Source organism: Danio rerio, chromosome 19, assembly GCF_052040795.2.
Source record: "Danio rerio strain M-AB ecotype USA chromosome 19, GRCz13ab, whole genome shotgun sequence".
In the NCBI taxonomy this organism is placed as follows: domain Eukaryota; kingdom Metazoa; phylum Chordata; class Actinopteri; order Cypriniformes; family Danionidae; genus Danio; species Danio rerio.
The window spans coordinates 31,398,079-31,424,999 of NC_141039.2; the positions used below are offsets into that span (position 1 = coordinate 31,398,079).

At 36.0% G+C, this 26,921-nt stretch overlaps 1 long non-coding RNA gene across 2 annotated transcripts; it reads right to left on the minus strand.

The window, feature by feature from the left end:
* Positions 1 to 935: 935 nt before the first annotated feature.
* LOC137488527 (uncharacterized) lies at positions 936 to 24,496 on the minus strand. 2 transcript variants are annotated; one of them, XR_015516936.1, is made up of 7 exons: positions 24,417 to 24,496; positions 23,516 to 23,668; positions 3,220 to 3,325; positions 2,140 to 2,266; positions 1,878 to 1,963; positions 1,507 to 1,549; positions 936 to 1,397 (listed from the first exon to the last, which is right to left on the minus strand). It is a non-coding gene; the product is annotated as an uncharacterized LOC137488527 (long non-coding RNA). The 2 variants fall into 2 exon arrangements; XR_015516935.1 differs by lacking the exons at positions 23,516 to 23,668; positions 24,417 to 24,496 and having other exon boundaries at positions 3,220 to 4,402.
* Positions 24,497 to 26,921: the final 2,425 nt, after the last annotated feature.

Below are 26,921 nucleotides of genomic sequence, written 5' to 3' on the forward strand. Positions count from 1 at the left end.
TTGGTTGATTATCCTGCTGTGACTCAGGAAGGCGTACAATGAATACAGCTTTTTAAAAATCCACTGTCACTGGCATGTTATTTGGGTTGCGCTATTAGTCACCAATGAACACTAACTCAGGTCACACCAGCTGAGGCAAACCAAACAGTTGATGGAAAAATTAGAAGCACATTTTACAAGCATGAGGGGACAAAATGTTAGGACAGAGAAAGTGTTACAGCGACCCCTTTAAATAGCTAAATGAGTACAGTTGTCTGTTGTGTTGAGGTATTTCCTGTATTTTCTGTTAAAACAGTCGGGTCTATGCCTATAATGTCCTTGAGAAATCAAAATTTACATTTTTTTTTCTAGGACACATTGGTATTCTTTAAATGAACAATTAATATGTGCAAGTTAATCCACTGAAAAAAAAAGATTGTTTTGGCCTGACCATTTGCTTCTTCATTTGGAGTGGTGGTTCTCTGTTGATGTCAGTTTGACAAATTCAGACACAATATTCTTAACCATGCCACTTTTATTGTTAGTTTGCAACAAGAGACATATATGTCTGATTCTCTCTTACAATATATCCAACATTATATAGGCTAGAGTACACAGCAAAATATGGGGACCCAAAACAACTCTATGGGTGTTAATTTCAACCCTTTGAAAGTGTCTCATGGGGTCCACTCAAAACAGAGTTAAATCAACACTTTCAAAAGGGTTGGCACATTGACACCGAAGTAAGGGTTAATTTCAACTCTGGGCAGAGTTAAAATATGTAACTATATTTAACACCGCCTGGTGTAATATATTGTTATTTTATTCAACTCTCTTGAGTGTAAATATGGTAAAAAGGTCAAATAGACTGTAAATTACAAAAGAAAATACATTTTATTTGAAAACATTCACCACTTCAACAATTCATTCAGTTTTTAAAATGCAACAATGTCAAATATGCTTTAAATGTTTTATTAGTACAGACAGTATCAACAAAATATGTATGACCAGTGCTCAAAAAGGCTGTTTCAGTCCTTTGGTCCAAACTTGATGTTTCATCAGTGCAATTTGAAAGTTCAATATAGCATCACTCATAGTTTACTTCTGAACGCATAGTTTTCTTCTGAAATTACATTTTAAACAACTTGGCGTGCAAATCTTTCACTTCTGGTGTTTCCTTGGTCCTCCATATCAAACACAGCAGTTTAAATGAAGGTACAAATGCTGTAAACTTGTGTGAAAACAAACTGGAGCTAGGAAATCTCATCAAGCATGTCCTGTGAATGAAGTGCTTCCCAGCCACAGGATGACCTTTTTATCCATGACGATGTAGCAGCTGCTGATCGCTCATCTGGTGGTTCCTGATGCACGGATATAGGGTGATGCTCATCTAAGAACTCTTCAAGACTCCAGCATGACTAAGAAAAATGATAAGAAAAATGTTTGAAAACAAATTGCAATCAAATTCTATGATATATTTAAAAGAACATTTAAAGTAAATAAAACATTCAAGAAATCTAAACTCACCTTTTAAAAATCTTCATGATGATCCACAACTTGACTCTCCCAGCTGGTTGAGGTGACAGGATATGGAAGAGTAGAAAAAACACATACATCACTGTTGGATCTCCAAAAACAATTAGGTTAACCACTATGACTAGAACTGGAAAAACAGGCAGCTGTCTGTCCACAATCCTGAATTTAACACAACACTTGGAGCAAAATTTAGAGGAGCTTAAAATCTTTTATATCATTTAGTGATGCTGACTTCCCCAAAATATTGGCCACAGTGTAAAAAATATTCATAAACTTACAGTTTTCTGTAAGCGTGTGTGTGCATGTGTGTGTGTGTGTGTGTGTGTGTGTGTGTGTGTGTGTGTGTGTGTGTGTTTCTTTACCAGATTCAACTTGTTAGGCCCTTTCAGGTCCAGTATTGACGCCACCTTTCCTGGAGTCCAGCAGATGTTTCAGGTCCAAATATAATCTAAAATATTAGGATAAGCGGAAGAGGAAAAGTGCAAAGCAAAGAGCAAAACATTATTTAAGTAACAGTTTACCCACAATACAAAACTTATCACCTTCATGTCATTTGTTATTCTCTAATGCTCTAATACCCTCTTAGCTTATTGTGAAACAAATACTGAACTTTATCAAACATACCTTCATTATTATCACCACATATGACCAAGAAGGTGTGCTTGGTCATTTCACCAACTCTGGAAATACACCATCCGTCTCTAATCAGCCACCGTCACAGGGTCTTGTGTTATTGTATAGAGAACTGTGGCTGTTAAAAAACAACAAAAAATTAGTATCCACACATATGCATAACCTTCAGATAAAAAAGAGAGATAAACATCACAAAGTATGCCTAACACTTTTTCAGATATCTTTTGATTTAGATGTTGATTATTGATAATAAATCTACAAATCAAACCTGTATCATCATTAGGCTGCTCAAATATGAATCAGTTGATTAATTTTACAGACAGGTGGCTGTTTACAACACACTAAATTGTCTTTAATAAAACGTAAATGTTGTGTACAGTACATGCTAAGTTTAGACAATAGTTTTAAGCACAATATCATGCGGGAGAAAAAGCTTGACTAAGATGTTCCTGACTACAGAAATAGCCTAACTTACTAACGTCAGACATCCCGAGTTGGCAAAAGTCATTTTTGTGGGATACAGAGTTGATTTGCGGGAGGTAGCGGGAGAGATGAGTACCTGAAGAGCAATGAGATGAGTTGCGCGCGACGTACCTAAAGAGAGGTGGGGGTGACTTGCGCGCGACGTACCTGAAGAGCTGGGAGGGATGCGGTGGAGAGGGGTGTGCAAAGTGTTTAATGACCGGGCGGGAGACGTGCGATTTCCAGGAGATTATCATTCATTTGCGGGCATCTACTTGGGCATGTGGGAATCTCTGTGCATTTGCGGGATAACGTTAACGTTAGTCCCGCAACTTCCGGGAGACTTCTGTAACGTCAAATGTCTGATAAAGTGCAAACGCGGTCATTTAAAGACATTAATGTTAACATTCCGACTTTAATGGTTGTCAACACTTAATATAATTACGTTATCACACGAGTCTATGGACTAACGGTATATGGACGGCCACGAATCAACCAGTTTAAAAGGGCCGCGGTGTTTAAAATAACCAAATTAACGTACACGAATAACAAACAATCATATGTTTTAGTCAGGAAGCCTTTTACAAGTAAGCATGTTCATTTACTCACCAGATATGTTTTAGAAACTCTCCAGAGCTCATGGAAACCGTCCTGTGTTGCCATTAGCATCCAGGCAGAGTAGGCTAGGCGCTCCGGGGATTCCCTCGCTAGTTTGCTTCGAATTAAAGGAGAAGTGTCGATTTTATTTTACAGATGGGTAACAACGCACAAAATGGCATTAAGCGTGACAGAAATGTGTTGAACATGTACATTTGATGTTTTTATGCACTATGTATGCGTGAGCATATATAAAAACATTCTTGAACAACACTTTACTCTGAAATGCTTCAACACCGAGAATTTAACTCTGAAGAATTTGCTGTGTAGTTATACTGAGACTGTTAAACATTTATTTTCATGCACAACTCTATTTTCTCTGTGTGAAAAAGCATATCAAATGCTCTAAACCCCAAAAAAATCAAAGTATGGTCTGCATTTATTGAGAAAATTTCTTATATAATAACCAGATAAACTAAAGTGTACTGAAAGATAATATTATAGTAGAGGTGTATAACGGTCACTTCTCAACCCAAAGTTTTTCTTTCTTTTCCTGTCTATTGTTATTTATTTAATTTCTTATGTATTTTCCTTTATTGCAAACTCTGGCTTGTTGCTAGCAATGTATGCTGGCTTTGTTTTATAATAAATAAACAATCACAAAAAAAAAAGCCTATCAAATGCTTGTCGAAATCCAACTCTAAAATGCGGTATGATTATCGATGGTTCTATGCAACAAACTGAACATTATTTACAACTTTATTACCTGCTATTCAAAGCCTATCCAGGTTCTGTCCATTAAAATAGACATAATTCGTGAGCGTGCGCTTGTGTCCTCTTCGTAGTAAACAGTTTGTCAGCACACATGTGATTTCGTGGTCATTACATTAAGACTGAAATTACATTTTTGGGTAAATCATACCTCATAGATACAATATGCTGACTCTTTCAACACCATTTGGAGGTGTCCATGTTGCTGAGCAATGTATATAAAGCATACCTGCCAACATTTTTCCCGGTAATCTCCCGTATTTTAGATGAATCTCCCGCAATCCCCTCGTTCTTTTATTTCTCCCAGAAAACTCCTGTAATTTCAATATTGTGTCTTTGGTACAGTATCTGCAGGTGCATAATATAGTTACTAACACCACAGTACAGTTTCTTTCTTATCCTGGTTCTCAACCAGGTTTTCTGCAGATATCATGATGCTAAATTTAAGACTTTTTAAGACCCTTTTAAGACTGTTAAGTATTAAATTTAAGACCTATATCACAATATTAAAAACACGTGAGAGAAAATGCAAGATCACAAAATTTGTGGTTAAATAAATTTATTTAAATTGAGCAAGTACTCAAGACAGGTTTGATGCATCATTGAACTACAGGAAAAAAAAACATCTTAAGGCTGATTTATACTTTCGCTGGCGCTGCATCGCTCACCTCCACTGACTGTGCACACACCTCACGAAATGGACTAGGCTTTTATACTTGACACGTTCACCGTTGGGATATTCTTTAAAACAACAGGGGCGGTCAAAAGAAACTCACGGTAAAGTCAGACGGATAAACAGTGAAGTAGGAAGTTTCCATAACTACAACATAACATTAATATCGTTCAATATTTTGACACTTATTTTTTTATTTATTTTTTTTCATAATTTATTATGATGATTCTAAAGTTTTATAATCATTCAAGATGTTTCTTTAATCAAACTTTGATGCATTTGCTTTCGTTCATATTTCGGACAGTTTATTAAAGTTAAATACCAATGACAAGAGAAAATGGGTTGCTCTTCAATTATATTTTTTAGCAGGGTAAAATTAAAAGCAAAAGCAAAAAAAAAAAAAAATTACAAAAAATACTGACTTTTTTTTTCTTTTTTTTTTTTGGCCCACTTAACAATTCAAACATTACTGTCTGGCTAGTTTCTGTCCTCTACTTATAAGCTAAAAAGGCAATATTGGTTCAACAATCCTGACCATTATCACCAATAAAGCCTAGAATTTGGGCATCAATATATTGTAAACTGATGGGTTTAATGATCCTTTTCCAGTTATCAAAAAAAAATATTTGTCACTTAATTTTAGTTTGTAGCTTTAACATTGTTTTAACTTCAAAATTGTAATATTTACATCAGTGTAAAATCTATAAATGGTGGAAAAACATATTCTGTAATATTAAAACCACATGGGTCTCCACTTTTGGCATGCATTTTTTTTTTTTTTTTCGTTTTAACAAACATCCTTTAGCTTTTTGCGAAATTGTATAAACATTCCTCCTTTCCCACTACTGTTGCAATTTCTAGCCAAGAATTATTGGTCATCTGGTTATCTCTATGATGATCACGCATGGACAAATCATTAAGATGTCTGTACAGGCGTACCTGTTTCAGAAAAAAATCTCTTCAAAGTGATTCATATTCAACTCAAATCAATGCAAACTGTTCACCCAAAATCTGTTCACTTCGTCAACTGAAATCATATCCAAAAGCGAACCTCCGCAAACACAGCGTAACATTCACCGAGTGCACTAAGGCTCAATAACAGAAAGCTGATTGGCTATTGCATATTGGTCTCATTTGTAGTTGTAATAACGGAAATTACATTAGGACTAGTGAAATAAAGGACTACAACAGCACGAAAACCAAGCAACAACAACAACAAAAATAATTTAAATGAGCATTAGATGTTTAGTATTACATGGACATGGGGAAAATAAGACCTGTGCAAAAATATTCAAGACCTAGAACAGAGAATTTAAGACTTTTTAAGGCCTAAAATTTCTATTTTTAATTTTTAGACTTTTTAAGACCCTGCGGACCCAGGGATCTCGCTCCCGAATACCCCCTCCCCTGCGTGGTTTCATTCTTAATCTATTTGGTTTTGGTTGGTGCTGTGATGAAACACGGACATTGCATGTGTGAGTGCACGGTGAGTTTTTATTTATCGTGTACTCATGTCTTGCGATCTCTTTGTGTTAGTGTTGTTAAAGCACGTGACCTGGTGTTTACATTTTGGCCACGTGCTTTAGTGTCATGTTTATGTAAACACACGGTTAATGAGTTCTCTCATTGGTTGCGTGTTCTAATCTCATTTTATGTGATTACATAGCTTGTGTTGTTTATTTTTTTTCATGTGCTCACCCGTCTATTGTCTAGTCCCACCATCATTGTTATCCCATTATTACTTTATTATGTTCACTTGTTTGTTTGGTAATTATTTCTGGTTATATTCTCCCCATGTCTGCTGTCCTGTGCAGGTTCGTCATCGTTAATCATCTTGCCTTGTCATGTTCAGCCTTGTCCAGCCCTGCTCCCCTTTGCCAGCCCAGTCAAGTTTGTTGTTTTGCCCCTCGGGGTAGTTTGTTTGGCAGTTTATTTTATTTTATTAATAATAAAAACCCATCATTTAGTTCTGAACTTAAGTCCTCGTCCTTTCCCCACACCACTGACCGTGAAGTGACCACAGTGAGCTTAACTTTGCAAGGGTTTCTATGAAATCATCATGGCATGTGATTTTTTTTGTTGTTTTTGTTTGTTTGTTTGGACAAACATCTGTTTATTACAGAATATTGACAAGTATTTGCAACAATCTAAAATAAAATTGATAAAATTGTATTTTATACTACAGTAGGTCTCTTCTGTAAACCATTGTGAAAATGGAAGATGAACATATATGTTTTTGCTAATAAAACCCCAATAAAAATGTATTCTAAAATTCATTTATTGCTTTAATAAAACCAACCCTGCTATTGTATACACCTTTCAAACAACAGCAGATTCCTCTGTGTTGATGTCTGAAAGATATACTTTGAAGGGAAAAAATGTTGTGTAACACCACCCACCACAGTAAAGCATCCTGACATTCAAGCTTGACTGAACACAAGCCACACTCTGCAAGGGGCCACCGTCGTGTTTCACAACAAATATGCTGGCCTCAAACTTATATAAGACTCCACGCCAACTGCAGACACTTACTTAACATTTAGAGCGCTGCGAGAGAGACAAATGGATGCATACAGTAAAAAAGTCAGCAGGAAACGCATGCATAGGTCAGCTGCCATATCTGGAATCGTCTAGTTTGAGCAAGCTTTCTGCATGCATGCGTTGACAGGCCATGGTATTGGTTAAAAAGTGTTAACACACAATCTTCCCTGTGGATTTCAAGGTTCAACGAGTGCTCTAGATATCTGTATGCATTCTGACTTCCATCGCCGAAAGCTTCTTGTCCTATGTAGAAATATAGACATGCACCATGATAGCCTGGAGTGCTGATACAAAAAGCATCATTGCATGGAAGCGAATGTATAAACCTCACAGGCAGTGGATATGCCCTGCTGAGATCGTTCGCCGGCGCAGCATGCAGATCAAAGACTAACAGTGCATTAGAGAAACTGTACAAGAGCCCTATAGGGTGAAATGTGCATTCTGGGATTGACACCGACTGCACACCTTCCACTCTTCTTGGCTTTCGCACTTCTTTAACCTGCAGGCTGCTGAACGCTGGCGGACTGGAGCACTGCCAAGGCCTTGGCTGAATTTCCTCAGAGACTCTGTGTATTATCCGTGAACGATGCTCATCGTGAAGTATGACTCCCACTTTCTCCCATCGGTTTGAACTTGGGGGGTGAGGAGGGGGTCGGGGGAGAATTATTTTTACCTGCCAATGATTCATGCACTGCTCGGTGAAACAGTATGTTTCCTGTTTACTTATTAATTATTTGACAGTTGTCTGAGTTCAGCCAGAAAGAACTACAGGGGGAAAAAGGATATTACTTATATCAGTAAGCAGAATCATAGGGCCCAGCACTACATACAGTTCTTGGCATATATGAGTACAACCCCCACAACTCTCTCATTTAAATTCATATTTTCTATAGGAAGTTTTACAGTATTATATTTGTGAATATATACTAGTGCTTTCAATCGATTAAAAAAAATTAACTAATTAATCACACTTTTTTTTTTTAAATTAATCGCAATTAATCACATTTAAAAGACTGAAACTTGTAATTTGGGCTATTTAAATGTTCAATTATTGTAAATGCAAGACAAAAAACTATTTAAATTCAAAATATAATTGTTTATTAGAATTTTTGTTTAACTTGAAACACAGAATTCTTCATGTAAACAACATACCCACAATAAACCATCAAGATCCTGGCTTGACAGCCATATTTATTACAGAAATAAAAAAACAGGCATGTTAATGCCATTTGAATTTCAAAACAATCAATACTGTCAAACAATCAATAAAGAAAACATTGATTTCCAAGTTGGATTCTAAGTGGACTGCAAAAAATGCTAAAATACAGGCACTGCAAACATGGAAAATGTAAAATTATAATAATAATAATAATAATAATGTATTGAATACAAACAATTGTACTCATTGTAAAGTTTGTATTGCTGTGAGTTGAGAACATTAATTATAAAGTAGAAACAATTTTGCTTAGTCATCCTTTACATTCAGTCAGTTGCTAAGACAGTCCAGTCTGTTGACATTATCGGGGGACAATGTCGACCTTTTCTTTTGAATGATGTGAGCTGAGAGTGCAACGCAATCTCATAACAATTTGTAACTTTTTGATTTAGTGGCTATGGACAACGACGTTTAGGCAGATTTAGGGGGCGGGCGCGGGCACACACACAGACACAGAGACAAACAAAAACACACACACACACACACAAAACGTGCACAGGACAGGGCAGCCGCAGCGACTCCCTTCAGATTCAACACGCATGATCGCCTTCATCAAATTTGCTTCAACTAAGCGCTCTAAAGTGACGTTGTATTTCACAAGGATTCTGACACAACAACACAAAGCATACACTTTGCAAAAGTTGTGTTTAAGGGGGAAACACGTCAAACTTACAGAAACATTGCAGGGCGCATGCTGAAAGGCAGAGGAATGCGCTGTCTTTAAAAGCTCGCAACTTCATCAGGCACTTTCTGAGTACATTTACATGGACACCAATAATCCGCTTTTAATATGATGAAGATAATACTCTTATAAAGAGTCTACCATGTAAACAGCAATTTTTGATTACCTTAAAGGACCACCGAGTCACAAAATGCGGAGGTTTTTCTTTCCATTCGACATGCGGTATCAAATTCCATTAAAACTGAATTCGACAGTTAAAAATGAAACATACAAAATTGCATGAGACTCTGGAGGAAACGCTGGATAGCCTGGTAATGCGACATTAATTGTTTTATACTAAAACATGCCTTAAAAAAAAAAACTGCAACTGTGTTAATTTCATTATTTTTTTATGCGTTAAATATTTCAAATTAATCACATGCGTTAACGCACTAATTGTGACAGAACTAGCATATACATTTGTTTAGTCAGTACTGAAGACAAATTGGGAGCTAATCTAATAAAATAACTTACAATAATAGTTCAAAAGTAGCAAAAATCAAGAGAAACAGGAAATGTATACAATTTTGTTAAAATTGTGTAGTTTTTTAGCATTATTATCTTTCCATTGATGTTCTGCTACTAAAATTTTATTTTAATTAATGTATCCGTTTAATGAAGCTGTTTTTGTTCAACATATATATATATTACCCATATTCACTGGGTAATATAATATTAATTTTCAAAATAGGGTGTACTCGTACAGTTGAAACCAGAAGTTTACATACACTTTAAAAATAGTTATGTGCCTTTTTATACAAAGTCAGATGTTAATGTGACTAAACTTTCTCTCTTTTAGGTGAGTTAGGATTATCATTTTTTATCATGGGATGATCAAATGTTTGTCATGTGTTTCTGTTATGCTTAATAGCTGAATAATAGACTTGAAAGTCAAGTCAAGTCAAGTCAAGTCATCAGAAAAAGCTCAGATGATGGTGTCAAGGTTTTGGAAGTTTCTGATTTGGAAGTGGATCTAATTGGATTTGCATTGTAAACATTAACTACAAGTTAAAAAGGCATTCATTTTTATTTCATATATTAAGGTTTTAGTTTTGATACTTCCAAAATCATTCCACATAAATCTGCAGATTTTCACCAAAATTATGCGCAGAAAAAATATCCGCAGATTCCGTCTGGCCCTACTATTAAGTTTGCACAAGTGTTAATGTAATCTGTACAAACACTAAACTTTGATTTGGTTGACACTGGGTGTGTTCTGTTAATTCTCCTAATTACTAAAACTAAATAAATAAAAACTGAAATAAATAAATAAACCACAAAATTTTAACTAAACTAAAACAAAACCATTAATGAAAAGACAACATTTTTAAGAATAAAAACTAAACTGGCATCTACAGCAAATCCCCCCAAAAAATATTAAATTAAAAACTAATTTAAAAAACAAAACTAGAATAACCTTGGTGGAATTATGCAAAAGCTTCTCAGAGATAAAGCCTCAGATAAAGTTTGGCAGTAAATAAAGTATATAATACGACAGTGCTCAAAACAAACGCAGCTCCAAGCAAGTCTTGACCGCATTGCATTTATGTATCACTTTAGCAATAGATTTTAGGAATTTCAAAGGTCCTGACAGATAAATAACTGCCTTAGAAAGGCAGGAAATAGGATGAACTATTTTGATGTTTTTCCTCACAAAATTATGTTTCATTATCTACTAAAAGTACATCTTCTCATTTTGACACTCTTACTCCCAAGACACATAAAATAAGTGTTTATACACTTTAAAAATGCAGGGTTAGTGGTTTGATCAAATCTCTAACCCCAAGTATGAATCATCTAAACAGCGATGCTTGCCTTAGCAATTACCGCTAATCATAATGACTAGCACTGGAAGCATACAACATTCAAATGTTGCTCCATGACACCAAACACAAGGCGGTTTGATGTTGTGCGAGTCAAGGATTGATATTGATTTTTGGTCACACAAATCTTCAAGGATGTTCCATCTCGTAAACATTTTGCCATTTCGAAACAGAGGCCACAATCGCAACACGCGGAGCAAATGGGCTGGAAAAACAGCTATATTTTGAGCAGACCGATAAAGACAACAAAGAATGTGCTCTGTAAAGCTCATGCTGCTGCTGTCACACTGAAGTTACGATGCTCTCAAAGGTGCTGTTCCAAATGCTGTTATTGTGAGGCGCCACTTCTCATCACCAAAAGCCCCTCAGGTATGACCCACACATCTCCTTCATTCCAGATCCCCCTTGTGGATTTGACACGTTCCGCTTCCACAAGCTTCCACCCTAAAGGAAAGAAACCGTCTCTCTGGAACGACGCAAAAGAGATTCTCATTCCGGACCATGGCACTCAGAAGCCAATCTGAGCATTTATTAGAGGCGTCAGAGCAATCAGAGGACTCGCGATTGTGGCGAACGAATGAATAACTGATTTCCAGAGGTTGGGGTTAAAAGGCTCAGGAGGCCCCTGTTGTGGGCGCCAGGGCCCTTGCTGAGAGATGCTATTGGCATATGGATTGGGAGGTGAATTTCACACTCCACTAGGAGCAGTGTCATTATGATTCTGCTCGCTCGCCCTCTCTCGCTCTCCTTCCTTCTCTGTTTCTCTCTCTCTCTCTCCAAAGCTTTTGGAGCTCCAGCCGAGCAGAAAAGCCTCAACCCAAAAGCTTAATTACAAATCTACCCTGAGGAGGAAAGGAAAATATACTCTGTCGCCCTCAAACACACACACACACACACACACACACACACACACACACACACTAACAGTCTTGTGCTCATTCAACTTGGTGGCGTGTGTTTGTGGTTTCTAAAGCAATCCTCAGCAAAAAAGGGAAAGTGTTTATGAAGAGTGAGACCAAAAAAATAAGACGTTAGTGAACATTTATTTATCATATGAAAAAATATTTCTGGTATATCGTCACCTTGGAATTATAAGGTTCTACGTGCGTTCTAAATGATTTTGAGATGTTGAGCTTCAAAGTTTTTGCATTCCACTTAACAAACAATATGTGTGTAACAGTTCTTTTTCATACATCAACATGACAGAGACCCTAAATGTACTGTAAATTATCAAAATTCTTATAATTTGCAAATTGGGGTAAAAAAAAAAAAAAAAACTGGCAAATGCAGATTAGACTGGCAAATGCAGAAGTAATTTTCCGCTTAGAATTATAAGGTTCTATCTGGCAGATAATTAATTGAAGCCTTAATTTTCAAAAAATACATTGAGTCTGCTTATCAATTAAAAAAAAAAATTACAATTGGTGTTGTAACAATATGTTGATGTTTGAGTAAGTTACATTTTTGCTTTCCATAACATTTTTTAAAATGTTTTAGGGTGAATATATTTTCTTGTTCAAATTAAGCATACAAGGCTGTGCTAAATATTGTCCAGTGCAGGTTTTAATTTTAATGTAATTAATATGGTCATATTTATTGAATTATATGCTTTATATGAACCCTGCAGGCACAGGACGTCAACATGTCATGGGGACATTGGATTTTGTTTGGATTTAAAAATTGGGTTGATGTCAGAACCCAAAATCAGGCCGACATCAATGTCCAATGTCCAACATAAAACCAAAATCAACCAAATATCAATGTCTAATTCTGTTATATCTTGACGTTGTGTGGACGTTACCACTATGACATCTATCAGAGGTTGGATTTTCACTTTTCAACAGTACCTAAAATCAACCAAATATCAATGCAATTTGACGTCTTTATAGGACATCAAAATAAAGTTGTCCCTAAATGCTGATTAGACATTGAATTTTGGTCACCTGAAATAAATATCTACATCTAACCTAATATTATCGTCTTATGATTTTGTATGCCTGCTGGGAATTGTTGAGATATTTAATTATATGCCCCATGAATTAAATTATTTATTAGGAATTATTTATCAGAAATTAAAGTATTTGCCCTTTCAAGGCTTAATATCAAATTTAAAGATGTTAAAAGAAAACAAACAATGAGCAAATTTGTTTAGTAAACACTGAAAAATGTTTCACTGGTTATATACACACACAAATAAAACTTCCACATTTAATATATTACTTTTTTTAATAACTGTTTCTTTTTTAACAATGTAAAATTTAACATTTCATCTCAATGACAAAAAAAATGCTTTTAAATCATCGCATTCACAAACATTTTTTTTCAGTTTCAGGTTTCTGCTCAATTGTGTGTGGTGCCGCATTATTAAGTCGACTCTGATTTTGTGTTTCTTTCTGGTCTTACCCAAGTGTGCCGCAAGCCTACGTTTGAGTGAAGGTTTCGGCCGTTAGATCGCCCCCTGGGGGCTGGCTGCAGTACAAGTCATAAAGCCCGCCTCCTCCGTGTTAATGAAGGAGACTTGAGCCCAAATAAAAAAAAATATTACACTTGCAATAAAATGTCCCGAAAGATAGTTCTGGTCGATTAAGGCACTGGTTATTGTGCTGAAATAGGTGCAGATCTTCATTTTTGTAAACAGTTTGTTTTTAGCAGTAATTTAATGCTGGGCGTGTCATCGTGATTGACAGCTGTGATTGACAGTTTCTCAAAGCGCGGCGTCTGAGCTTCGGCAGGAGACTGAAGTAGACTGAAATGTTATTATTCGATTTCTGTGTTATTTTACCATGACAATATGAGTTCAGCAGTAAACTATAGTTTCTGACATACATGATCCTGGTGGAACACTGTTTATTCGCTAAGTTCAGGGCTTTTTTCGGGCTTTATTAGTTTGCTGATACACGCCTAGCCACCCAGATAGCAAAACACAGTTCCGGCTAGATTCTCGCCTGCCGGAGACTTATCTCTTAGAGCTCAGACTGACTAATGTTACCTCTGCTGGACCTACTCCGGATGCCTGGACTCACTGCCCGATTCCAGTCCGAGTCAATCGAGCCAGATGCGGCGGCCGAGCGAGCAGGCGCTGCCGCATGCGAGACGGAATCAGCCCGCGACGCCGCGAGTAAGTTATGCGCTGCGGCCTGGAGCTGGCGCGATTGAATATATAAAACCCTCATATTTGTTAACGTTATTACATCCATTTGTGTTGATATGACAGCAAATGCATGATGAGAAGTTCGGGGGGCGTAGTTGATTTTACATAAAGCGTTTGATTGGAAGCTCGACTCTGCTTATTTTCGCGGCTCCTCCTCTGGCTCCATCAGACAATCCTTCTGCGCATGTCTGGCTCCAATTTCAGCAGTCTTTTGCGACAGTTTGTGCCCGTCAAGCAGGCGTTTTGCCCTCAAGGCGTTCAATGGGAAAAAGGGCTGTCGCGTCGTCCATATTTTTTACAGTCATTGGTCTTACCCTCTGTCGACCGGTGAAAAAACAAAGAAAAATGATCCTGATTGGTCCTTATGTGTTCATTCAAAATGCTGATTGGCTCACAGAAAGAACCTTATAGAGCCAAGCTTGGCTTTGTAGATAAAACCTATTTTGTTTTTTTTAATAAAAAGTCTTAAAATGTAAACAACTTGTACAAAAACATCACATAATGTAAATAAGTTGTCATTTAATAAGAATATGTGAATAACTCAATTAAAAAAAATGTTAAATTAATTTTAAGGTGAAAATACGAGAAAAATCCATTGGGAAATTATTGGTTTTACTGCATTTGTGATTTGGAATTATGCATTTGAGTAAAACCTAATTGCTGCTTAACTTTTTATGCCATTTCTTTCAAATTTAAAAAAAAAAAGTCATGTACAACATTATTAGCATAAAACACTAACAAACCTTTACTTAAACCTAAAACCTATGAATCCAGACAAACTAAAAATGCTTGAGAGGTCTTCTAATTTTACTTTATATCTATATATGTATCATATTTGTGTCAAATAGTCATTACAATAAAGCATCTCTAGAAAAAATAGCCACCACAACAAAAGATTCAAAATGCTCTCATTAAAAGACTTTAAACAAGTTCATTCCCTTTTGCCCAGCCCTGTGTTCTTTCTTTAGACAGTAACAGCGCAGCTAGACCTTAACATTAACCTGTGGCAAAACCAGACCACTTAATGTGGCAAAAACTATGAACCTCCCCCGCTAAGGTAATGAACGCATCTGCTTCTTTTCTGAGTGAGATTGATCGCGCTGATGAAGGCAACACTCATCATAGCCTGGACTAATTTTTCATCCTTACGAAAAGTATGACAGAACATCTACACATGCAAAGCGCAAGTTGATTGGGAACAGCTTGCACATCCCCATCCTGACAGCATGCAAATGTATTCTCTGGGTCATAATGATACTATCCTTAATGAAATTAATTGCAATCAGAGGCTGCTTTCTCCCTTCACAAGGACGTAGGCAATTAAGGTCACCTAGCAGAGCAACCTCGGTTAAGCAGCTCTCATGCAAATGAGATGCAATCTGAAAACTAGTTAATTTGGCCTCTTGACATTACCAACAGGCATTTTGGAGGGGTGGGGGGGGGATTAAAAACATGCAAATGCAATGCAAATGACCACATGATGAACAATTTCTGAAGTCTACTACTACCTACTACAGTCTTTGCATAGTACATTGGTCCAACTTCATTGGTTGGTGCAACTGTAGCATTACGTAGACAACAATTGCTCAGTCACATTATACAAGGTCTTACTTCATACATCAAGGCCTTACTAGGTATATTTAAAACTTCAAGGCAGGTGTGTTGAGGCAAGTTGGACCCCAGACCTAAATGTTCATGGAATAGATTCAACAAGGTTTTGGAAATGTTGCTCCGAGATTTTGTCCATGACAGATTGATATGACAGCATCACATTGTTGCTGCAGATTTATCAGCTTAACATCCATGATGCAAATCAGATTAATTGAAATGACATAATTTTTTGAGTTTGATTTACCAGTTTGAAAAGTTTACCAAAGTGACGTTGGTTTTGGAACTCTGACTTTAGAATTCTTCTCATTTCACAGGGGTCAGACAGGAGAACAACAAAGAGTCGAAGAGCAGAGGTGGTACAGATGTATCAGCACCTCTTCAATTACTTGGAAGAGAGATTTAAAAGACTCTGAGGGGTTCACACACACCGAACGAGAAGCCCCCCTTGTCATACCACAACATTCAGCAACTTTCCATGGCAAATAGAAAACAAAGATGTGATGTAGAGAAGGCTACTTGCAGATGTACACTTTTGTATTTAGGGGTACATGTGAGCATGTGACACTTTTACAACCCATCCTACTGTAGCACGGGGGTGTTGGAGTGTCTGTAAATACTATACTGTCACTCAGCCTTTTCCTACTTCTTTTACCCCTCAAATGAAGAACAACTTAATTTAAAGCATACCAGAGACTTAAAGGGGCCCAAACTGTGCCAAGTATATGTCCTCCACAGCTTTGCACCAACAACAGCAACCTGAACGTTTGATGCAAGGATGATCCATATTGTCATTTGGTTTATGCAAAACTCCTGACCATTTAAATGTCACAGTAGAAATCAAGACTCGTCAGCAAGGCAATCCTTTCTCCAGGCTTTTATTGTCCAACTTGTAGCCTTAGTTTGCTGTGCTTTGTTGATAAGAGTGTAACCATTGTGCTCTTCTTCTGCTACAGTTGCTCACCTACTTCAAGGTTAGGAATGTTGTGTGTTCAGATATGCTCTTCTCCAGACCTTAAGTCCAAGAGGTTATTTCACTAACAGTTGTCCATCTCTCAGCCGAATCCTGTTTACATGTCTTCTCTGGCCTCTGGTATCATCAATGGATTTTTTTGACCACAAAACTGCTGCTGGATATTTTCTTTTTTAACCTTTCTTTGTAAACCCTGGAGCATAAAGAGAGAGTCCACAGAGCACAGAGAGAAATGGTATAGAAGGCTTCTGTGCAGGCTTATATATTCTTGTTCCCTAGCTTTAAACCAAAATTCCTGAGAAATATCTAAGATCTCATAAGATGTTGTGAAGTATAGTTTACTCACAATATTACTGGTATGATTATGTAAGGTTAGAACCTTAAGACAGAGTTAAAGAGTTCACACTTCACTAATGATTGATACTGATGGCAAGTTTGGCATACTGTCCCAAGAGAGAACCCTGGATTTGAGCTCAGGTCTCCTGCCTGGTCATTTAGCATAGAAGGGGGTCTGAGATCAGGTAGGTCTTGAGAGCTCCTATTGGTATAGTAAGGAAAAGAGACATGGGGGATTCTTCAAAAACAAAGATAAGGGAGGTTAAAAAATTAGCTATTTATATAGGCTTGAATTCATCTGATTGGTTTATTTATGACAGTTGATGTGGGGTAATCCTCTTTAAATTAGTTTGTTAAACTTCACTGAGTTTTTTTGGGATATTATACTATAAAAATATTCATAATAATATATACAATTATAGGGAATATTATATGAATAAAGCATTTATAGTGACCTCATATTACAAAATAACATATGTTTTAATTTAATGCTTACTTAGTTGTCCCAGTTGATCTATCTTTCCTCCCCACTCAATTTAAACGTCTGTTTTGTGCACATTTACATGCCTAAATGCATCGAGTTGTTGATTTGATTGGCTGATAAGATAATTACATTCATGGTCAGTTGAACAGGAGTCCCTAATAAAGCAGTGAGGGTATGTTACATTAATTTTGCTTTAACACTATAAAATGGATTGAGTTAGTCACTTGTGTGTACTTAATTGCAATGTGCTGTTTCTGTAACAAACTGGCCACTCACCAGGACAGTGCTGCATATCTGTGGCATGCCAATTTAAACTGGCGGTCACTCGCTGCTGCTTATGCAGGGGGCACAAATTACCTCATCCCCGACGGCCAAGGTCAGTGAATGAAAGAGACAGGCCAACGTGCCAAACTTCAGGGATTCTACCTCACTAAATCCTTTCATTAAGCCTATGTTGCTACAACATGGACGCTACAATAGGAATATACTAATAACTGCTTTCATATCTCACCTTTAGTTCAAAACAAAGCAGGAATCCTCATCAAATAAACTCCCACAGACTCAATAATGCAATTCATTTAGAACTATAGACAATCATACTTCAGAATCAAACATAATGTAATTTCTCTTGCAAGAAGGAGTGTGACAATAAAAGCATGGAGTACAAAATTATCATTCCAATGTGTGTTAATGTGTTTATTTTAATTTTTAATATAAGAAAAAATAGATTTAACAATTGTTCTGTTGGTTGACTGGTTGGTTGCCATACAATGAAAATGCAGCCACAATGAAAATCTAATTACATTGCATTATCACTGCATTTTGGGGCCAAAAGATAGAGGTGATCTTATCCAATTATTTGGCTTTTTAACACCTATTTTATTTGTCTTTCAATCATCTATAAGCTAAAATCGAGATCTATTTCCATTCAATTAACAACTAATGCACAGAATAAAGTTGCTTTTTTATAATATTCTTATTGTAAAAGCTTTATTTTTTGAGTAATTCATTACATCTCAATACAAAGAAAGCATCTGTACCTTCACATTGCATCTAGTTGTGAATTTAAATGTAATACTGAAATGTAAGCAACAATTACCTTCTGGTTGAATGATGGTTTTGTCACGCATCATAATATATACTGTAAAGACTTGCTAATAAATGTATGTATAAAAACTGTGACTACCCAAACAATAAATTGACTCCTCAAGAATTCCTTCTGTTATTCCCATCTGGAAACGAAACCATCTGGATCAATCATACACATTCTTCCTGACACCAGACAACTCTGTCTGATTAATTATCCATCACTGAACTGCCTGCATTGTGACTGTATAGTTCTTATATAGACACTGAACACATATATAATTAAGCAATCTTATGTAAGCTCAGTAGGCAAACAGAGAATATAACAAAAATGTGTGATTATTAATTGTATTTAATGTGACCTAAATTGTGTACTTATTATTTGTTTAGTATTTATTTAATTCTATACTTAAATGTATATTGTTATTTGTTTAAATTAATTCAAGCAAATTCAAATAATATTTATTCATTTTCTTGTCGGCTTAGTCCCTTTATTAATCCTGGATCGCCACAGTGGAATGAACAGACAACTAATCCAGCAAGTTTTTACGCAGCAGATGCCCTTCCAGCCCCAACCCATCTCTGGGAAACAAATAACATTCAGTTCAATTAAATTAAATGCAAGAGCAATTATGATATCTATCCAGTACATGTCATGTCATGCATGTTTAAGCATAATTTGATATGCTTGTGTGTGTCTTGATCAACAATGTAAAAAAGTAATTCCAGCTTAAAAATGTATTCACCCTTCATTCCTTTAACTAATGTTTATTTTGCTGGTGCACATTTTTATTAGGCGAACAATTAATCTGCTGAAAAAAGATGTATATTTTGGTAATCGTCAATAAATTATCATCTGATGTTTTGCTTCTGCACATGCAGTTCTTCCAGGTCAGTTTGATGGTTACAGCCACAATATTCTTTACCATGCCTTTCTTACTATTAGTTTGCTGTGAAAGAATAGTGCACAAAGAGAAAGTCCCGCCCCTACTTAATATTCCGTTTCTGCTGGAAGTATATCATAATCAACATATTGAAATTAAAGTCTCAGCAAGTTCCAGTTCACATAGACTTTAAATCAGGGGTGTCAAACGTACAGCCCACAAACGGGTTTAATCAGATGATTCTGTAAAGTATAAAAATTTTATTTTTCAATAAAAGAAACAGCTGTTCCAATTGTGTCCACCCGATGGCACAATAGCAATTGCCAACTGTTAATTTCTTCTGATCCAAAAGCCTGAACCAGCGTTAGTTTGAAAGCCTTCTCAGAAAGAAAGACCACATCTATGCCCTGCCACACCACACTGAGGTGTTCTCAAAAGAAAACGTAACTATTTTTATGTTTCGTCAGTTGTCATACAAAAAGGGACGATATAAAAAAAATGTGTGGCATCCAACAACCACACACCAAATCCCAACTGTCATTGGTGGATGGGCAAATCATACTAAATTGTTCGAATGAGATCTTTTGAATTCATATGAATTAGTCACCAAAACATTGTGAATTGCTGTAATATTGTGTTGTCCTCAGGCTCCAGCTTTATGTTTTGTGTTGATCGTATTAAAACAAAGAAAACAATCTGAAGCTGTTGTTTTTAAGTTATATATACCATGATTTTACCGGTCCGGCCCACTCAGGAATAGATTTTCCACCATGTGGCCCCTAAGCTAAAATGAGATGACATCTCTGCTTTAAATCATAATGAGGGAGTGATGAATGCTTGATAATATGTAATGTGTTCATTTTGAGCAGCGTTCACAAATAAAACAAAAAGCAAAACTATTGCTAAAACCTCTGGCTTTTCTGATGACAATTTTTTTGGGGGGTGGAAACAGTATATCATATAAGGAATCAATAGTTTGTTTTTTGACTTTACATATTAGTTTATTAATGGTCACACTTTATTTTAATAGTCTGTTTGTTGAATTTAAGTTACATTGCATCTACATGCCAACTAATTCCCATTAGATTTTAGGTAGACTTTTAAGTTGGGGTTAGGGTTAGAATTAGTGCAAGTTGACATGTACTTGTAAAGTCTCTTACAGTCAGTTAAATGTCTGTTGAAGGAGCAGTATCAACAGAAAATAAGCAGGCAGTCTACCAATACTCAAATGGACTATCAAAATAAAGTGTTACGTTATTATTATATATTTTCATTGGCATATGAAATATTTAAAATAAATTTGTGAGAAGTCAAGTTTGCAACAGGTTGTATATAGTGTATAAATTTCATTCATTTCTATGGTCTACAAATTGATGGACTGCCAAACAGAAAGTCAGTGGACGTCTGTGCTGAATGATTGTGAAAGGCACTCATGGTTCTAGTTAAGTTTTGTCCAATGGTAGAGCCGTGAACCCTTCAATCTACCAAATTTCGACCCATGTCTGTTTGAGTCATCTTGCACCTCTGTCACATTTGCTGTTTGTGCATGGGTTACGTTTCTTTTTGATGTCCGAACAGGAAAAAGGTAAAGAAAACGAATAAAGGAATCATATGCTTAATTTGTTTGGTCCTCCACAATTTTGTCAAATCTGTGACACTGAACATTAGATCATTTTCACATTTTTGGGTTTCTCAGCAGTGGAAGTCATCATAGTTGGGTAAACTTAGAGAGCGGTAAATAAGAGATAATAAAAATACATCCTTGTGATATACAATTTTCTTAAATAAAAAAAAGAAAAACTCCATGACAGTGTTATCATGACTTTCAGAAAAAGGAAAAAAAATACTGTGAGACTGATAAAAAGCCAGAAGAGAACAATCTTAAAGTTACTGTCCCGCCCAAAGATGCAGATTTAAAACAGATTACTGTCAGATTGTCATCCTTTTATGACAAGACAGTTAAACAGTAAAAAACACAAGACTTTGGCTGCCATTGTTTCTTCATACACTTTTTTTTGGAAGTCAGTCACTAGTACTGTGCTTCAATCAATGCACATCACGTATGCTATTAAAAGTGACAACAAGTGATGATTAGTCTGCTAGCAATGTCTTGTTTAACATGTTTCTTGTCGACAAAATATTTTTTCCATATTCTGAAATATCAGAATTGTAAACAAACATATTGTGTATATTTAGCTAATAAATATATCATTCATTCATTTTCCTTTAGCTTAGTCCCTTTATTTATTAAAGGTCGCCACAGTGGAATGAACCACCAACCTATCCAGCATATAATTAACACAGCGGATGCCCTTCCAGCTGCAACCCAGTACTAAGAAACATCCATACACACTCATTCACAAACATACACCAATTTAGTTAATTCAATTCACCTATAGCGGATGTCTTTGGACTGTGAGGGAAACCGGAGCATCTTGAGGAAACCCAAGCGAACATGAGGAGAACATACAAACTCCACACAGAAATGCCAACTGACCTAACCGAGACTCGAACCAGCAACCTTCTTGCTGTGAGGCAACAGTACTAACCACTAAGCCACTGTGTCACCCAGCTAATGATATATTTTTTTCATATATTCCATTTTATTTAATTCATAATCAAATTAAATGTCAAAAAGCAAGATATTTACTTTGCAATCAAGTATATCCATTTAGTGAATATCATGTATAATATAACATATCAAAAACATGCTGAAGAGATAAGCAGTATGATGCAAGGCCTGCATGTCCATGCAAAAAAATGACTGTAGACAATTATATCCAACAAACGAAACAAAACACAGGCAGCCCATTTAGTATAAATGATGCCAAACACGTGCAGTATGGGGTAATGTTTTGGGCAGCCATTTGGTCGGTAGACAGAAAAGACAGCTGTCCGGCTGCTTGTGGTAAGTCAGTCCACAAATCAGGCATCTGGGTTTAAATCACAAACATCTGCATGAAGCAAAAGAAAAAGACACATTTCCAACTGGCTAACCCTCATCATTGCACTAAGAGGCAAAAGCAATGCAGAAAAGCATGATTGTGATGTGATATCAAACAAACCTGCAAGCAACCAGCAAGAATCCTTCCATGAGCATCCTATTACAACACTCAATTCAACTGCCTCGGTTTTTGCTACAGCGTCAACACACAGATCTCACATCTCCCTTTCTTACTGTGCAAACTGAAACTCTGGGTAAGAACACCTATCCAGACTGATTTCAAAACAGATTTTGTGTTTTATGTGCTCACGGTGATGCATATAGCCCTGTTGATTGTATTACAATAACATTCTATCCGGGTTTACACCATCCACAGACCTCTGGCCAGCACTGCCGACACACCGTGGCAAAAAAGGATTCAGTTGAGCAGTCAGACTCACTACTGAAACTCTGAAACACAGAGCAGAGGGAATGGAGAACAGCCTGCTTCTGATTGGCCACGTAGGATGCGGCGAATAGCAGCGTAGCGTAGCTCTCAACCAATCAGCACCCATCAAAACAAGCGATGTGCTTTTATGAATGAGGAGAAGCGTATGCTGTACACGTGTAGCGACTCTACGCTGTGGAGATGTTTAAACGTTCATATGCATTAAGTAGACTCAACCACATGCTCTATAACCCAATACTATCCAATTATAACTTATAAAACACACTCATTTAGGAAAAAAATCTGATCAACAGGGTGTAAGCACGTGGGCTGAAATGAAGTGTGGATTTTTGCAATTGTCTGGTTTGACATTTCCCAATGGAGCCAGTATGGACAACAGCAGCAGCTGAATGAATGAAGCATTAATCAGGGGCGCACAAATATCAGTTTTCACATAACCAATGAGAACAGCTGCAGCCATTTGTTTTAACTGCTGGATGCTTACTATAATTTGAATAACTGATAAAATCTGTGACTTTCCATGAACCTAGTGTCTGGCAAGCAAAACTGGGGAATTAGGTTAAGTGCGTCTCGGGCCTTTTTGGTGTCCCAACAGCGCCTCCTACAGGCGGAGAAGAGCAGCGGCCACTCAAAACAAATTACATCATACCTCGCCTGGCCCATTCACTGCTGTTTTCTTGCAGACAAAGAGCAGACAGACTCAGAGCTGATACATTAGTGCACGCGTGCTGAGATAAGGGACATCTGTAGAAGAACCAGTCCGTCTGTTCATTCTGACGACACTGTCTCTGCTCTGATGGACCTGACAGAAATATTGTGAAATTAAACAGTTAATCACCAGGAATTTAAAAAAGGCATATAAATGTTTTACAGCGAGCAATGTTTTTCATCTTGAAAGGTGCTGCTAAAAGAAACCATATGACGTGACGTTAAATATGCACGCCTTTATAAAATATGAATATAATAATAGTGAAATGGTCTTTGGTTATTAAAGAAGCAATGTACATTAAATGGCAACGCATTGATTTTATGAGTAAAAAAAAGCCTGTCAAGATTGTGGCTGAGAGGCATTTCTGTCTTTCAAATGAAGAACATGCCATCTAATGGCAAGTGAGGGAAGGACAGTCTTCACAGGAGCTGTGTGGCAAAAATTTGTGATAGATGTGATCATTCGAGTTGGCCTTAATCCAAATTAGGGGTAAGTAATTTAAAAAAAATACCAACCTAACAGCGCACTGAGTATGTTTTTAACATTATTGGGTACGCAAATTACCTAAATGTAAGCAAACCATGTGTAATTCTATTGGGAATGGACACAGTTTGAACTATTTGCAAGTAATATTTTAAAATATGTACACGTTCACTTTTAATTGTATGTCGTGAAAAGGTTCGTTAGATTCTATAAGGGTTTTTAATGAATCATATTTGACTTTAAAATGATCACTATTTGAGGGAAATAAATAGCCTTTATTACTGGATATTATAGTATATAATATTTCAATCGTAACACAAATATTTTTAATGTTTCACCAACAGTTAGGCCTACTTACCTCACTCTCTTGCATATTTACAGTCCGTGTGAAGCAAAGTTCATACAAATCACGCTAACTTGAGTGCAACATTAAACAGTATCCGGACCGGAAGTAAACAAAAAAAAAGTTAATTCCTTTCAAAATAACCTATTTACTTATTTTATTTTACAATAAGTTATAGCACTTTTAAGACAAGTGTAGTGAGCTCTAGTTTAATTTCTTTTTTTAAAACATTAAAATTTGTGCAAAAAATAAAAAGTGCTTTACACAAAAACGCTGTGCAGTTTTTTGTTATTTATTTAAAAATGTCCACTAATCAGCCGAATGTGCTGTCTCGGTACTAGATTTGAATTTTAGCGCCTTGGCTATTTTTTAAAGTATGTTCTATAAATTGTAAGAATATATATGAATAAAATGCAGACATTGCAGGTTGCAGTTCTATTTGTAAATCATCTTCTTTAGTTTCATAGAAATATGGTTCATCAGTAGTAACTGTAGGTTATCCAGTTCTTGCATTCTGTTTTTATTTTATATTTTTACATACTATAAGAAAGTCCCAGTATACATAAATATTTCAATATATCTACAAGTTTGCAGTAAACTTGAAATATATAAATATATATATATATATATATATATATATATATATATATATATATATATATGTATGTATGTATGTATGTATGTATGTATGTATGTATATATTCAAGTATATATATTTCAAGTATGTGTGTGTGTATAAAGCAACTTTACAAGAACAGTTTAAATCTCATTTTTTTGTGATTGTGTCATTCAATGCGTTTAAAATAATGGACACATTAACTCATTGACTGCGTGATTCATTGTGACTAATTTTAATTCAGCAATTTATTTTTTAAAAGTGATTAATTAAACTAAAAAGTAACTCCGATATTATTACTTATTTTTAAAAAGTAATTTGTTACTTTACTCGTTGCTTAGAAAAGTCATATTATTAATTAACTCGCGTTACTTGAAATGCGTCAGTGCCTGTGAAGCTCTCCCTCAGTAAAGCCATTCAGTACACTAAAAGATTTGTGCTATTCTTTTAAAATATTTATTTAACATGAGATTAATCACCAAGTTCTTAAGTTTTTGAAGACAACTTAATTGTTTTATGTTCTATTCACTTAAATGAGTAAAAACTTGTGTTGGAACAACATGAACTAGTTGTGTGGAACAGAGCATTTTTAATAGTACACAGGATGTACTGCTTATGCCCTTTGGTAAAACAAACTTATTTCCCAAAATAGAATAATAAATAGGGGCTGAGCTTTGTTTACACACTCCTCTTTACCATGTCACAGTAAACTAATGATTGGAGAGAACTGCTTGAAACAGTTATTCTCAAGCCATCAAACGGACATAAGACAAGGAATGCTATTCCTGAGAAGAAACTATTTTTTTATTATTATTAATTCAGTTAAAGATGACGAATACCACCTCCTTTTTCTGTGGGTTAATTTGCATGACAGCAATGTAAACTAACATTTTTGATTCAATGACAGGGCTTCTCTGTACAGTAAACCCCCACCTACTTTCATTTGATTGGCTAAATTTGATCTCAGTCATACTGACATTGACAAGCTAGGGAGGGAGGCTTTAAAAAAAAATTGAATGTAAAAACGGAGCATTAATATCAAATTTAAATTCAACAGTGCGCTCAAGATCTGCACATTCAATATTTATTCTAACATTTAATATTTTATCTGAAGAGAAAATTCTTTACAAACTCCCTAGTGATTCAACTTACCCCCTAATATCAGTCACTAGATTTTTTTTTTCCTCAAGGCTCTATGATTGACACTTCACATCTTTAAATGCACTTCATTTGGAATTTAGATTAAACCGATTTCATTTCTCATTAACATTTGGGAAATTATAAAGTAGCACATCCGATCCCACTGGGAAGTTACTTTACCCTAATTCTATGAATGCAACAACGTTTTTGAATCTTTGCAGCATGCAAGATCACAGAGCAACTTCTAAGAACTTTTTATTTTTTATTTTTGGCAGTGTTTAGTAAACATCTCAACAGAATCAACAAATCGTGATCAAGAAATGACCACAAAATGTAAATACAACCAGCTATAGAAACTGGTAGTAAAGAAAAAAAAAACAACAACAACAACATTTATACCATAACCATCATACCCAGTGTTGGGGAAAGAAATGCATTACAATATTGAGGTACTCTCCTAAAATGTAGCTAGCTGTGTTAGTTACTTTTTATGGTAAGTTACACGTTGTGTTACTTTTGAGTTATTTTTTAGGAACTCTGCAATTAACAACACTGTATAATCTTCATTTAGTTTAGAACATACACACACACACACACACACACACACACACACACCAAAAACTAATAACGTAGGATGTTATAGCCTCCAGAATTTGCCTTTTTTGTGTCCAAGTATACTGCGGCTGTATTTGTAGACTGTGGCTTTAAATGCAAATGAGCTGCTTCTCCCCAGTGTGTCTGCTTTTCACCATGCGTTACATCAG